The following is an 8,035-nucleotide window of genomic DNA, read 5'->3' as shown; positions in this document are numbered from 1 at the left end:
AAAGATGCTCAACATCACTCATTATTAGAGAAATGCAAATCAAAACCACAATGAGGTACCACTTCACACCAGTCAGAATGGCTGCGATCCAAAAATCTGCAAGCAATAAATGCTGGAGAGGGTGTGGAGAAAAGGGAACCCTTATACAGTATATTCTTGTTGCTTGTCTGTTTTATCTAGTGGTTTGTATGTCTTAGTTCCATGAATATAATTTGCCCCTGCCTCCTTCCCTCTCAGCTAGTGCCTCCCCTGACAGTTCCCAATTAGACACCAGGTAACCAGGGAGCCCCTGATGTAGCCCACAAAAGCCAACCTTCAGGGAGGGGTCAAGAGAAAGTTGCAGAAAGATGGAGTAGAGATCTGAAGGAGCTGATGGGGAATATCCAGCAGGGTTTGCTTACTAGTAAACAACTTTTGAAACTGGGGAGTTTCCCAAACGCTTCTGTTATATCTGAAATATCTAATAATACATATGCATTTATTATTTTAGTGTTGAGGGTTTTTCTTTTCTTTTCTGGTTATTGTGGGTGAGATAATGGATTTTCCCTTTGATTTGTTTTTGTCTGTTAAAATGACTTCATAAGGTTCTTTTAAAAGTAATATGCAAAAAACAGCAAACATTATTTTCAATAGTAAAAAACTGAAAACATTTCTTCTAAGATCAGGAATAAGAGAAGACAATTACAAGTAGTAGCCACTTTCACCACCATTATTCAACAAAGTTTTGGAAGTCCTACACATGGCAATCAGAGAAGAAAAAGAAATAAAATGGATCTATATTGTAAAAGGAGTAAAACTCTCACTTTTTGCAGATGATATATTGTACATGGGAAACCCTAAAAACACCATCAGAAAATTACTAGAGCTAATCAATGAATTTAGTAAAGTCACAGGATACAAAATCAATACACAGAAATCCCTTGCATTTATACATTAAAAACAAAAAATCAGAAAGAAAAATTAAGGAAAAATCCCACTCACCATTGCAATGAAAAGGATAAAATACCTAGAAATAAACCTACTTAAGGAGACAAAAGACCTGTATGCAGAAAACTATATGATATCGATGAAAGACAACACAAAGCAGATGAAGAGATGTATCATGTTCTTGGATTGGAAGAATCAATATTGTGAAAATTAATATACTACCTAAAACAGTCTATAGAGTCAATGAAATTCTGTCAAATTACCAACGATATTTTTCACAAAACTAGAGTAAAAAATTTCACAATTTTATGGAAACACAAAAGACCTCAAACAGCCAAAGCAATCTCGAGAAAGAAAAATAGAACTGGAAGAATCAACCTTCCTCCCTTCATAACATACTAGAAAGTCTCAATGATCAAGACAGTATGGTACTGGCACAAAAACAGAAATATAGACCAACGGATCAAGACAGAAAACCCAGAGATAAACTAACACACTTATGGGCATCTTATCTTTGACAAAAGAGACAAGAATGTATTATACAGTGGAGAAAAGACAGTTTCTTCAAAACTGGTACTGGGAGACAGCTACATGTAAAAATGAAATGAGAACACTTCCTAACACCATACACAAAAATAAAATCGAATTAAAGACCTAAATGTAAGGTCCGAAACTATAAAACTCGGAAAAAGTAGGCAGAACACTTTGACATAAATCACAGCAAGATCCTCTTTGACCCACCTCCTAGAGTAATGGAAATAAAAACAAAATTTTTTTTAATTGGGATTGAATTAAGCTTAAAAACTTTTGTACAGCAAAGAAAACTATAAACAAAATGAAAAGACAACCTTCGGAATGGAAAATAATATTGCAAATGAGACAACTGACAAAAGATTAATCTTCAAAATACACAAGCATTTCATGCAACTCACTGTCAGAAAAATAGATAACCCAACCAAAAAATGGGCAGGAAACCTAAACAGACGTTCTTCCAAAGAAGACATACAGATGGCCAATAAACACATGAAAAAAATACTCAACTTAGCTCGTTATTAGAGATATGCACATCAAAACTACAGTGAGGTATCACCTCACACCAATCAGAATGGGCCACAATCAAAATCTACAAACAATAATTGCTGGAGAGGCTGTGGAGAAAAGGAAAACCTCTTGCACAGTTGGTGGCAACATAAATTGCTATAGCCACTATGGAGAACAGTATGGAGATTTCTTTAAAAACTGGGGGAAAACAAACCTTGTGGATGCATGGATGCTAAGTCACTTCAGTTGTGTCTGACTCTGAATCTATGAACTGTAGCCCACCAGGTCCCTCTGTCCATGGGATTCACCAGGAATGGGTTGCTATGTCCTCCTCCAGGGTATCTCCCAGCCCCAGGGATTTAACCTACATCTACGTCTCCTGCATTGGCAGGCAGGCAGGTTCTTTACCACTGACTCAGCAATCCAACTACTGGGAATATACCCTGAGAAAACCATAAATGAAAAAGACACGGGGGTGGTCCTAAGATGGGGGAGGAGTAGGATGGGGAGACCACTTTCTCCCCCATAAATTCACCAAGAGATCATCTGAATGCTGAGCAGCTTCCACAGAACAACTTCTGAATGCTGGCAGAGGACACCAGGCACCCAGAAAGGCAGCCCATTCTCTTCGAAAGGAGGTAGGACAAAATATAAAAGACCAAAAGAGAGACAAAAGAGTTAGGGATGGAGACCCGTCCCAGGGAGGGAGTTGTGAAGGAGGAGAAGTTTCCAAACACCAGGAAACCCTTTCACCAGCAGTTCTGTGGGGAGTTTTGAAATTTCAGAGGGCAACATAACCGGGAGGGAAGAGAAAAAAAAAAAACAAACAAATAAACACAAAACCCACAGAATATGTCCCTTAACCACAACTCCCAGAGGAGAAATAGTCCAGACTCTCCTGTATGGCACCAGGGAGCAGGGGAGGTGTGGGGTGCATGCTTAGGGTAAGAACCAGGCCTGAATGCCCTGAGGACAATCTGAAGACGCTAACTGTGAGATAGCAATCCAAACTGCGGGATAGCCAGAGAGAAAAAAAAGAGAGAGAGAAAGAGAGAACTTTCCCGCACAAAGCTCTAACCTAAGGCACAGCCTGGCTGGCTCACAGAACAAAGGATTGAGCAAATACCAAAGGAGAGCTAGCTGGGTGCAGCCCTGCCCATCCCGTAGACCCATAAACCCTTAACACAGGAGATAGTCAATTCCTGGGGCAGCTCCCAGATCAGTTGGGTCATTGGTTGAACAGTGTACATTTTTCTTTACCAAAGAGAAACTGTAGGAAAAATATTTTCTATTACTAGCTATATTAAGTTAATGAGGGGTAGGAAGCTATAGTAAATTTTAGCCCAAATTGCTGTCTCTCTCCTCTCTCACCTCAGGCAGCTAAACTATGCCATATCCCATATCCCTTCAGCTTTCTCACACAAGCTATACAGAGACCAGTCTTCTGAACGGCCCTTAGAAAAGTTGGGGCTTTGGATGTATTGTGAATCTCTTTCTCTCCCCAGGGAGAACCTGGGAACTGGAGAATTTCATCCCAATCACATAATTCTGGATCACCATAGGTATATGGCAAGATGTACCTTGCATTTTCTTAACAGTTTCAACATGATTGGTATCATGCTGGAACTGTGTGCAGCATCCTTTTAACTAAGTTTTGGATTTCTTACAGAGGGAATCTGTACATAATTTGTTTTGAGTCAGTGTGTTCATGCAGGGAAGGAGATTCTAGGGCTTGCTCTTTTGCCATCTTGCTGGTGGGAAATGGTCATTAATTTTGGCTGTTCCTTGGAGGATGAGCAATCCCTATAGCAAAGGAAAAGCTTGAGTAAAATATTGAGTCTATAAGGAACTAAAGACAGATTGTATATACAATCCCCTTAGTTTCCTATTGCACATAGAAACTGTTCCCTGAGGAATAGATGGAACAAGCCACTGCCATATCTATATCTGAGTACATTATATCATTGCACTCACATTAAATCCTCTGTGACCTCCTATGGGGCCAAAGTGATAATAATAGCAACCATTTATTTTTTCCTGCTGCTGGATAGGACTGAAATCATAATCAAAATTATGATCTCTAATTCTGAAAGAATTCTAGGGAATATAAAAATTAATTATAGATGGTGGTTTCTTTTTTAATATAAATTTATTTATTTTAAGTGGAGGTTAATTACTTTACAATATTGTATTGGTTTTGCCATACATCAATATGAATCCGCCACAGGTATACACGTGTTCCCCATCCTGAACCCCTCTCCCTCCTCCCTCCCCGTACCATCCCTCTGGGTCGTCTCAGTGCACCAGCCCCAAGCATCCAGTATCATGCATCGAACCTGGACTGCCTATTCATATCATACACGATATTATACATGTTTCAATGCAATTCTTCCAAATCATCCCACCCTCTACCTCTCCCACAGAGCCCAAAAGACTGTTCTATACACCCGTGTCTCTTTTGCTGTCTCGCATCCAGGGTTATCATTACCATCTTTCTAAATTTCTTAAAATCAATGAACCAAATCCTTAGAACCTGAAATTGCCCTTCCAAGACCATGGGGTAAAAACAAGAAGAAAGCCCTGGAATATTCTGCCTTTAAGAGGGTGAGTTTCTGAATTCCACTTATATTCATGTTTTTCTTGTTTGAGAGGGAGACGGAGAACCTAAGATATGATAGTCCATTTCCTATTTCTGCAGTCCTGAGATTCAATTGAATCTTGCAGAGAAATCTACTTGAGGGAAGAGCAGGGAATGTTCAGAATCATTTTCAGACACAAGAGATGCAGTTTCATAGTAAGTTTATTCTCCATGGATGGAACACTCTTTCTTCTACTTTTTTTTTTTTTTTGTATCTTATTTTTTTTTTAATTTATTTTTAATTTTAAAATCTTTAATTCTTACATGCATTCCCAAACATGAACCCCCCTCCCATCTCCCTCCCCATAACATCTCTCTGGGTCATCCCCATGCACCAGCCCCAAGCATGCTGCATCCTGCGTCAGACATAGACTGGCGATTCAATTCACATGATAGTATACATGTTAGAATGTCATTCTCCCAAATCATCCCACCCTCTCCCTCTCCCTCTGAGTCCAAAAGTCCATTATACACATCTGTGTCTCTTTCCCTGTCTTGCATACAGGGTCGTCATTGCCATCTTCCTAAATTCCATATATATCTGTTAGTATACTGTATTGGTGTTTTTCTTTCTGGCTTACTTCACTCTGTATAATCGGCTCCAGTTTCATCCATCTCATCAGAACTGATTCAAATGAATTCTTTTTAACGGCTGAGCCAAGTGGGCTTTATCCCAGGGATGCAAGGATTCTTCAATATCCGCAAATCAATCAATGTAATTCACCACATTAACAAATTGAAAAATAAAAACCATATGATTATCTCAATAGATGCAGAGAAGGCCTTTGACAAAATTCAACATCCATTTATGATAAAAACTCTCCAGAAAGCAGGAATAGAAGGAACATACCTCAACATAATAAAAGCTATCTATGACAAACCCACAGCAAACATTATCCTCAATGGTGAAAAATTGAAAGCATTTCCCCTAAAGTCAGGAACAAGACAAGGGTGTCCACTTTCACCGCTACTATTCAACATAGTTCTGGAAGTTTCTTCTACTTTTATATCTTTTGCTCTGTGGTATATGGAAGAACTGAAGCTGAAGCTGAAACTCCAATACTATGGACATCTGATGTGAAGAACTGACTCATTGGAAAAGATCCTGATGCTGGGAAAGATTGAAGGTGGAGAAGGTGACGACAGAGGATGAGATGGTTGGATGGCATCATCGACATGATGGACAGAATTTGAGCAGGTTCCGGGAGTTGGTGATGGACAGGGAGGCTTGGTGTGCTTCAGTCCATGGGGTCGCAAAGAGTCAGACATGACTGAGCAATTGAACTGATATGGAGTAACTTAAGCTGTCCTCGACTTTAGTTCCTCTAGCCTTGTTTGTTTGTTTTTTAAATAAAAGCGATATTCTTGGTTCCTACCCTGTATAGTCTTACGTGCACTAGAAGCAAAAACCAGGCTTTTGGGATTGCTGCCAAAAGAAGAGGAAGGGTGAGGAGAGGATCCAAGTGAATGAAATAATAGTGAGATGAGAGAAAGGAAACTCTGTCCTGGTTTACACTTGTTTTCCTTTATTGTTCAGTTGCTCAGTCGTTTCTGACTCTTTGCAACCCTATGGACTGTGGCCTTCCTGATTCCTCGGTCCATAGGATTCTCCAGGCAAGAATACTGGAGTGGGTTACCATTCCCTTCTCCAGGGAATCTTCCTGACCCAGGGATCAAACCTGCCTCTCCTGTGTCTCCTGCATTGCACATCGATTCTTTACCGCTGAGCCACCATTATTCTTTTGGACAAAAGGATAAATTTTTATGCTGTACGAAGCCTCACATACTTTGTAAAGCATTTTCTTTACAAACATTTTAGTTTGTAAAGTGTTCATATGGGAAATTTCTGTCACTCATTTCCATGGTAATGGTAAGTAAATTCTATGGGTCCAGTTTGGGCTATTCACAGTCATTCTCAGTGGATGCATCACTTTATGTGAGGAGATGTGAGAAATACTTTTTCCTCTATGTAACCCTTCTCCCCTGTTTTCACAGATCCCCTTAGAGAAGAATGGCTCCAGGGAATGCTTCTTTCATGACTCAGCTCATTTTAGTGAGATTAACAGACCAATCAGTTCTTCAGCTCCCCCTGTTTTTCCTGTTTCTAGTAATGTATGTGGTCACTGTGATGGGAAATTTGAGCTTGATCATCCTAATTGGGCTGAGTTCACATCTACACACCCTTATGTACTTTTTCCTCTTTAATTTGTCCTTGAGAGATCTCTGTTATTCTTCTGTTTTTTACACCTAAAATGCTGATCAACACCATATCAGGGAAGAAGATTATCTCCTACATGCATGACTCAGCTTTACTTCTTCACTTTTTTTGGTATTTCTGAATGCTATGTGTTGACATCAATGGCCTATGACTGCTATGTAGCCATCTATAATCCACTATTGTAGTACACTGCCATGTCCCCTAAAGTGTGTTCCAGCTTTATGCTTGGTCCCTACTTGATGGCATTTTTGGATGCCATGATCCTTATTGGAGGCATGTTGAGACTGACCTTCTGTGATGCAAACACCATCAACCATTATTTGTGTGACAGCTGCCCTCTGTTCTAGCTCTCCTGCACAAGTACCTACATCCTTGAGCTGGAAGTTATGATTGTGTCAGGCATCAACACCCAGCCTCACCATCTTTGTCTCTTATGGCCTCATCCTCTCCAACATCCCTCACATCAGCTCCACAGAGGGCAGGTCCAAAGCCTTCAGCACCTGCAGTTCCCACATCATTGCTGTTTCTCTGTTCTTTGGATCAAATGCATTTGTGTATCTCAAGCCAGTTTCTATGCCCATGAATAAGGGAAAAGTCTCTCCTAATTGGGCTGAGTTCACATCTACACACCCCTATGTAACTTTTCCTCTTTAATTTGTCCTTCAGAGATCTCTGTTATTCTTCTGTTTTTACACCTAAAATGCTGATCAATAGCATTTTACACCAATGTGGTTCCCATAATGAACCCCTTAATTTACAGCTTTAGGAACAAAGATGTTAAACTTGCTCTGAGAAAAGTCCTGAGTATGGTGAAATTTTGATCAGAGACATTATCTGTCTGTGCATATAGTTTTAGAAGAAGGAGAGTCTGTGTGTTCATTTAAATATGTATAGTTAGAATCTTATTTCTCTCTTTTTTAAAATAACATGATTTAAATAATATTTGAGCCTTCCCCCAGTAATTCATCTCTGGTTTATCTGTCTGTTGCTTCTTTTGCCCTAATCATTTGCAAGATATCTCCTGCAGTTTTCCTTCTTACTAGTAATTTTTTAAATTTTTATTTATTTATTTATTATTTTACTTTACAATATTGTATTGGTTTTGCCATACATCAACATGAATCCGCCATGGGTGTACATGATTTCCCAACCCTGAACCCCCCTCCCACCTCCCTCCCCATACCATCCCTTTGGGTCATCCCCATTTTAAG

At 39.6% G+C, this 8,035-nt stretch overlaps 1 pseudogene; it reads left to right on the top strand.

The window, feature by feature from the left end:
• The first annotated feature begins 6,617 nt into the window (after nt 1-6,617).
• Nucleotides 6,618-7,645, top strand: LOC101109228 (olfactory receptor 8B3-like; annotated as a pseudogene).
• The last annotated feature ends 390 nt before the right edge of the window (nt 7,646-8,035 follow it).

This window comes from Ovis aries, chromosome 21 (genome assembly GCF_016772045.2).
Source record: "Ovis aries strain OAR_USU_Benz2616 breed Rambouillet chromosome 21, ARS-UI_Ramb_v3.0, whole genome shotgun sequence".
Classification (NCBI taxonomy): Eukaryota; Metazoa; Chordata; class Mammalia; order Artiodactyla; family Bovidae; genus Ovis; species Ovis aries.
Note: the sequence above shows the minus strand (reverse complement) of the source record. Positions and strands in the feature narration are given on the sequence as shown.